We start from the raw sequence: 8,662 nt of genomic DNA, 5'->3' as shown, positions 1-8,662 counted from the left end.
CTAAGCTAGATGCCCTCCATCTCACACAAATTGTCAAGGAACCTACCAGGTACAACCCCAAATCCGTAAACATGTGCACCCTCATAGATATCATCATGACCAACTTGCCCTCTAAATACACTTCTGCTGTTTTCAACCAGGATCTCAGCAATCACTGCCTCATTGCCTGCTTTCGTTATGGGTCCGCGGTCAAACGACCATCGCTCATCACTGTCAAACGCTCCCTAAAACACTTCTGCGAGCAGGCCTTTCTAATTGACCTGGCCCGGGTATCCTGGAAGGATATAGACCTCATTCCGTCAGTAGAGGATGCCTGGTAGTTCTTTAGAAGTGCTTTCCTCACCATCTAAAATAAGCATGCCCCTTTAAAAAAAAATTGAACTAAGAACAGATACAGCCCTTGGTTCACTCCAGACTTGACTGCCCTTGACCAGCACAAAAACACCCTGTGGCGTACTACACTAGCTTTGAATAGTCCCCGCGATATGCAACTTTTCAGATAAGTCAGGAACCAATACACACAGTCAGTTAGGAAAGCAAAGGCTAGCTTTTTCAAACGAAATTTGCATCCTGCAGCACTAATTCCAAAAAGTTTTGGGACACAGTAAAGTCCATGGAGAACAAGAGCACCTCCTCCCAGCTGCCCACTGCACTGAGGCTAGGAAACACTGTCACCACTGATAAATCCACAATAATTGAGAATTTCAATAAACATTTCTCTACTGCTGGTCATTGTTTTCCACCTGGCTACCCCAACCCCGGCCAACAGCTCTGCACCCCCGCAGAAACTGGCCCAAGCCCCCCCCCCCCCCACTTCTCATTCACCAAAATCCAGACAGCTGACATTCTGAAAGAGCTGCAAAATCTGGATCCCTACAAATCAACTGGGCTAGACAATCTGGACCCTCTCTTCCTAAAATGATCCACCGCAATTATTGCAACCCCTATTACTAGTCTGTTCAACCTCTGTTTCGTATCGTCTGAGATTCCTAAAGATTTTAAAGCGGCCGCGGTCATCCCCCTCTTCAAAGGGGGAGAAACTCTAGACCCAAACTGTTACAGACCTATATCCATTCTGCCCTGCCTTTCTAAAGTCTTCGAAAGCCAAGTGAACAAACAGATCACCGACCATTTCGAATCCCACCGTACCTTCTCCGCTATGCAATCTGGTTTTCAAGCTGGTCACGGGTGCACCTCAGCTACGCTCAAGGTCCTAAACGATATCATAACCGCCATCGATAAAAGACAGTACTGTGCAGCCGTCTTCATCGACCTGGCCAAGGCTTTCAACTCTGTCAATCACCGTATTCTTATTGGCAGACTCAACAGCTTTGGTTTCTCTGATGACTGCCTTGCCTGGTTCACTAACTACTTCTCAGATAGAGTTCAGTGTGTCAAATCAGAGAGCCTGTTGTCTGGACCTCTGGCAGTGTCTATGTGGGTGCCACAGGGTTCAATTCTCGGGCCGACTCTTCTTTGTATATATCAATGATGTCGCTCTTGCTGTGGGTGATTCTTGATCCACCTCTACGCAGAGGACACCATTCTGTATACATCTGGCCTTTCTTTGGACACTGTATTAACAAACCTCCAGATGAGCTTCAACACCATACAACACTCCTTCCGTGGCCTCGAACTGCTCTTAAATGCTAGTAAAAGAAAATGCATGCTCTTCAACCGATCAATGCCTGCACCCGCCCGCCCGACTAGCATCACTACTCTGGACGGTTCTGACTTAGAATATGTGGACAACTACAAATACCTAGGTGTATGGCTAGACTGTAAACTCTCCTTCCAGACTCACATTAAGCATCTCCAATCCAAAGTTAAATCTGGAATCAGTTTCCTATTTCGCAACAAAGCATCCTTCACTCATGCTGCCAAACATACCTTCGTAAAACTGAATATCCTACCAATCCTTGACTTCGGCGATGTCATTTACAAAATAGCCTCCAACACTCTACTCGGCAAATTGGATGCAGTCGATCACAGTGCCATCCGTTTTGTCACCAAAGCCCCATATACTACCCACTACTGAGACCTGTATGCTCTCGTTGGCTGGTCCTCGCTACATATTCGTCATCTATACATTTTTGCTAGGTAAAGCTCCGCCTTATCTCAGCTCACTGGTCACCATAGCAACATCCACCCATAGCACGCGTTCCAGCAGGTATATCTCACTGGTCATCCCCAAAGCCAACACCCCCTTTGGCCGCCTTTCCTTCCAGTTCTCTGCTGCCAATGACTGGAACGAATTGCAAAAATCACTGAAGTAGGAGACTTATATCTCCCTCTCTAACTTTAAGCATCAGCTGTCAGAGCAGCTTACCGATCGCTGCAGCTGTACACAGCCCATCTGTAAATAGCCCATCCAGCCAATCAACTACCTACCTCATTCCCATATTTGTTTTTCTGCTCTTTTGCACACCCGTATTTCTACTTGCACATCCTCATCTGCACATCTATCACTCCAGTGTAAATTGCTAAATTGTAATTACTTCGCCACTATTGGCCTAATTATTGCCTTTCCTCCTTACTTAATTTGCACACACTGTATACAGATTTTTCTATTGTGTTATTGACTGTACGATTGTTAATCCCATGTATAACTCTGTATTGTTTTTGTCGCACTGATTTGCTTTATCTTGGCCAGGTCGCAGTTGTAAATGAGAACTAGAATCCAGATGACTTTTCTTCAGAAGGGGTTTCACCATAGCGGTTTTTAGTGCAGTCGGGAAAGCGCCTGTGAACAGCGAGTGATTAACATCAGATTGCTCTTCTTCAGATATGCAATAAAAGTGTTCTGAAGAAGGTGGTGGGGATAGTTTTGAGAAGGCTGGTAGAAGGCTTAAGTTGTGATATCACTTTCCTGAGCATGTCTGTGTCAACCAGGGAAAATCAATCCATAGTGCCTGCGTGGTAGCTCGGGCATATATCATCAAACTTCTCTTAACGTCTTCCTTGACTGATAACCAACATTAGGCTGGGTATCTCATCTCTGATATGCCGCAAACTCATCACGTTTAGATGTGGAGGAAAGTTCACATAGGTTTGCTGGGATAGGATTGATCAGGCCATCAGTGGTTGAGAAGAGCACTCTCGAATTCTAATTAATAGTGATCAAGTCTTAAAAAAAGTTCCTGTCTGGCATTTCTACTTGCCTTGTTATATATGCCAAATTGCTCTCTCAGAATATCATAATGTATCTGCATCCTTGACTTTCTCCACTTCTGCTCTGTTTTTCTGCAATTTCACTTTAATTTATTAGTTTACTCACTCAAGGGTCTTCCCGTTTGGAGTTGGCCTTTTTCAACTTTACTGGGGCTATGGCATCAATGGTTGCCCTTAATTTCCTATTAAAGTGATCTACTAAATCATCACAAGAGGACAGCAGAATAGCTGCTGGAGTATTGCTCATAGACTCAATAAAATCTGTAGCAACTTCAGAGGTAAGATAGTGTTTCTTAATAATGCGTTCAGTATTACCCTGTGATATGTGCAGCAAGGTAGTAAAACAATGCACAGTGGTGATCAGATAAAGCAACATCAACAATAGAGGATATGTCAATAGAAAGCCCCTTGGTAATAACCAGGTCCAGAGTATGGCTGCGGTTATGGGTTGGCACAGCAACATGTTGGCTAAAGTCCATAGAGCTCAAAAGATTCATAATTTCAGTGGCCTTCGAGTCAGTTCCTTTGTCAACATGAATATTAAAACTGCCCAACACAATGATTTTATCATAGTTCTGAAGGACAATAGACAATAGTTCAGATAAATCAGTAAAGAAAGTGGGGCAGTGCTTTGGTGGACTATACAGGGTTATAGCCAACACTGGTGGCTGACATTTAAACAGTATAGCATGATGCTCTAAAGACCCAAAGTTGCCAAACGAAATGTCCTTAAAGCTGAGAGCATTAGTAAAAATAGAAGCTGTCCCTTCACCCTTTTTCCCTTTTCTGATAGAGTATGAAAAGCTGTAGTCAAGGGGGAGGCTTCAATAAGAGCAGCACTACAGTCTGATGACAGCCATATTTCAGTGAGAAACATGCAAATTAACTTTGCGCTCAGTAATGAGGTCATTCAAGAGAAAGGTTTTACTTGTGATTGCTCTAACATTTAAAAGCTCCATATTCAATAAGTGTGGGCCACTCTGCCCCTGGGGCATCTACCTTGAAGTAACCAATGGAATAACAACCAAATTATTAATGTTACAACCACGTTTTCTGACAGTCTCCAATCTATCAGAATGGCAGGAGATGGCAGTTTGTATACACTCACTGCAAGGTGTAGTTAAAGGGAGATCAATTAGGTTACTCACAATAACCATAGTGCCATTTCTACAGGAGTTGATACAGTTTCCAAGTCATCTGTTGCTTATTCTGACAGGAAGAACTGGAGCACTACCAGGCCCTGTCCGTCAGTCTCTAAAACAGTTTGTGATATTGCTGGAAATAATCCTGTAACCCCTGCAGTTAAGGTGAATCTAGTCTCTTTTAAAAAGTGTTGGTTGCTCCTACAGCAAATCAAAGTTAAAAAATAAAATTAAAAAAGACAATCGTATCATGGTGAAATCCCTGAGTGGTTTCCTTCCTTTCCAGCAACTGAGTTAGGAAGGACGCCTGTAGTGACTGAATGTATTGACATAGCATACGAAGTGTATTTAATAACTTCACCATGCTCAAAGGGATATTCCTACTTTTTTTTTACCCATCTACAAATAGGTGCCCTTCCTTGCAAGGCATTGGAAAACCTTCCCTAGTCTTTGTGGTTAATTCTGTGTTCGAAAATTCAGTGCTTGACTGAGGGATCTATGTGTGGGGTACAGACAGATCATGTTAGATACTATATTAACTGCCTACAGAGTGTGTCCATGCAACTTATTATGTGACTTGTTAAGCAAATGTTTACTCTTGAACTTCTTTAGGTTTGCCATAACAAAGGGGTTGAATACTTATTGACTCAAGGCATTTCAGTTTTGCATTTTAAATTAATTTGTAAAAGTTTCAATTTGTTTTATTCCACTTTGATATTATGTGGTATTGTGTGTAGGCAACTGACAAAAACATCTAAATGTAGTCAACTTTAAATTCAGGCTATAACACAACAAAATATTAAAAATGTTAAGGGTGTGAATACTTTCTGAAGGCACTGTATCTACAAGTATACAGCTATGATAATGATTTTATATATCAAGAAAAAAATGTGTGTGTTCCTTCCCTGTCAATTTGTGTATGGCTCTATGTGTGTCTACATCTCAACAATTAGTGAGGTGTAATTGACTGAGGTAGGTGATTGTCACCGATTACTGCGATGATGGATAGACGTGTCACTCAAGAATGTGTGGGTGTGTGTAATGCTGCTTGTGTTTTACTGTAGTGGCAGCTCAGCTTTGATGGTGCATTACCGGTTGGTGATGAGCGTGTGTCAACACGTGGGTGTACAGGTGCATTTTGAAGTAGCTTAAATGAGTGGGTGGAGTTTAGTATGTGTATATCTGTATACTGCATTTATGATTGTGATAATTCAGAGCGAGAGGGATAGGGGGAGAGAGAGGAGAGGGCCTGTGAAGAGAAGACAGCACCAAATAAATGTTATCTTGCTGACTGTGTTAATCATTGTTCCAATTCACTAGTGTTAAACATGCCAAGCTGTAGCCCTTTCCTGCAGTCAAATGACCAACTCGCCCTCTAGTGGCATCATGGGTGGAACGTTATTCATATTTTTCATAATTTCATAATTAATAAACATTATTTTTTAAATGCCGAAAATATTGGTGTTTCTATGTCAAACAGTTTTGTTATATTTCAATCTTCTGTGATGTATATAAAGTGTAATATTGGGATGCAAACTCAAAGCTGAATACATTTCAACTCTATATCTGACATGGTACAGGTGTCTTCTTTTTAAACCCATAACCATGTGTGTGAGGTATATGCTTCTGTTTCAAAGTAGATTTGTTTAAGACTACCAAGAAACACTCTGTGACCCTGATTTAGTCCACTGCAGTAAGAGGACAACAGACACACACATAGAGACAACAGACACACTTATCATGGACATAACTTGTTTTAGTTGAGGGCTTCCACCAGTAGTCAACTGGAGAATAACATGTACTACTTTGAAATGGAGATAGCCTCAGTGGCGCTGCCCATCCTGTCACAGACACTATAATGGCACATATACAAAGATGAGTATTCTATCTATCTCTATGGTCTGTTGTTCACACACGTAATTTCCCTCTCATTGGCTAGAATGGTCCCACCTGATCTCACCTCCTCCCACCTGCTTTCCATGTTTGAGGATATGTATTTCCATTGTTAGAGCAGTCACTCGACTATCTTGTTGAGATGGCGCTGCAGCAGATAGTAGCTGTCTTACGGGCTCCTATCCAATTCTGCTATAAGAGCGTCTGCTAAATGACTTAAATGTAAATGTAAATGTATTTTTTTTTACACTGATTTTAACTGTTTTGGTACATTATGCCTTCATTTACTATGACCGAAAACAGCTTCTTGGCGTCAGAACCAGTGGTATTTGGTATTTTATCAGGATCCCCATTAGCTGTTGCAAAAGCAGCAGCTACTCTTCCTGGGGTCCACACAAAACATGAAACATAATACAGAATTACATAATACAGAACATCAATAGACCAAGAACAGCTCAAGGAAAGAACTACATAAAACAAAAAAATTAAAAGGCACACGTAGCCTACATATCAATGCATACACAAACTATATAGGTCAAATAGAGGAGAGGCGTTGTGCCGCGAGGTGTTGCTTTATCTGTTTTTTGAAACCAGGTTTGCTGTTTATTTGAGCAATATGAAATGGAAGTTTCATGCAATTAGGGCTCTATATAATACTGTACACTTTCTTGAATTTGTTCTGGATTTGGGGACTGTGAAAAGACCCCTGGTGGCATGTCTGGTGGGATAAGTGTGTGTGTCAGGGCTGTGTGTAAGTTGACTATGCAAACAATTTGGGATTTTCAACACATTGATGTTTCTTATAAAAAGAAGTGATGCAGTCAGTCTCTCCTCAACTCTTAGCCAAGAGAGACTGGCCTGCATAGCATTTATATCAGCCCTCTGATTACAATGAAGAAAAAGACGTGCCGCTCTGTTCTGGGGCAGCTGCATGTTTACTAGGTCTTTCCTTGCAGCACTGGACCACACGACTGGACAATAATCAAAATTAGACAAAACTAGAGCCTGCAGGACTTGCTTTGGGGAGTGTGGTGTCAGAAAAGCAGAGCATCTCTTTATTACGGACAGACCTCTCCACATATTTAAAACCATTGAATCTATATGTTTTGACCATGACAGTTTACAATCTAAAGTAACGGCAAGTAATTTTGTTTCCTCAACTTGTTCAACAGCCACACCATTCATTACCAGATTCAGCTGAGGTCTAGAACTTAAGGAATGATTTGTACCAAAATACAATGCTTTTAGAGTTTTAGAGATGTTCAGGACCAGTTTATTACTGGCCACCCATTCCAAAACAGACTGCAAGTCTTTGTTAAGGGTTTCAGTGACTTCATTAGCTGTGGTTGCTGATGTGTATATGGTTGAATCATTAGCATACATGGACACACATGCCTTGTTTAATGGCAGTGCAGGTCATTGGTAAAAATAGAAAAGAGTAGAGGGCCTAGAGAGCTGGCCTGCATTACACCACACTTTACATGTTTGACATTAGAGAAGCTTCAATTAAAGAAAACCCTTTGAGTTCTATTAGATAGATAGCTCTGAATCCACGATATGGCAGAGGTTGAAAAGCCATAACACATGTTTATTTCAACAACAGGTTATGGTCAATAATATCAAAGACTGCACTGAAATCTAACAGTACAGCTCCCACAATCTTCTTATTATCAATTTATTTCAACCAATCATCAGTCATTTGTGTCAGTGCAGTACATGTTGAGTGTCCTTCTCTATAAGCATGCTGAAAGTCTGTTGTTAATTTGTTTACAGAGAAATAGCATTGTATTCAAACACCATTTTCCCAACAGTTCGGTAAGAGCTGGCAGCAAGCTTACACAGTAGGTCTGCTGTCAGAACCAGTAAAGGCCGCTTTACCACTCTTGGGTAGCGGAATTACTTTGGCTTCCTCCAGGCCTGAGGACAAAGACTTTCTTCTAGGCTCAAAAATATGACAGATATGAGTGGCTATAGAGTCAGCTAACATCCTCAGTAGCTTTCCATCTAAGTTGTCAATGCCAGGAGGTTTGTCATTATTGATCAATAACAATCATTTTTCCACCTCTCCCACACTAACTTTACAAAATTCTAATTTGCAATGCTTTTCTTTCATTATGTTTTTTTATGCATGAATACAATTTCTCACTGTTCGTTTTGTTGAGTTTAGTCACATAATTTCTCAATTTGTAGTAAGTAAGCCAGTCAGATGTGTTGCCAGACTTATTAGGCTGTAACGGCTGTTGTATAGAGGGGACCAAGGCGCACTGGAGGGAGAGTGCGAGGAGCAAGCACAGGACGTACTGGGCTATGGAGGCGCACTGGAGGGAGAGTGCGAGGAGCAGGCACAGGACGTACTGGGCTATGGAGGCGCACTGGAGGGAGAGTGCGAGGAGCAGGCACAGGACATACTGGGCTATGGAGGCGCACTGGAGGGAGAGTGCGAGAGGCAAGCACAT

The sequence above is a fragment of the Salmo salar genome, chromosome 27 (genome assembly GCF_965601325.2).
Source record: "Salmo salar chromosome 27, fSalSal1, whole genome shotgun sequence".
NCBI classification, from domain to species: Eukaryota; Metazoa; Chordata; class Actinopteri; order Salmoniformes; family Salmonidae; genus Salmo; species Salmo salar.
Note: the sequence above shows the minus strand (reverse complement) of the source record.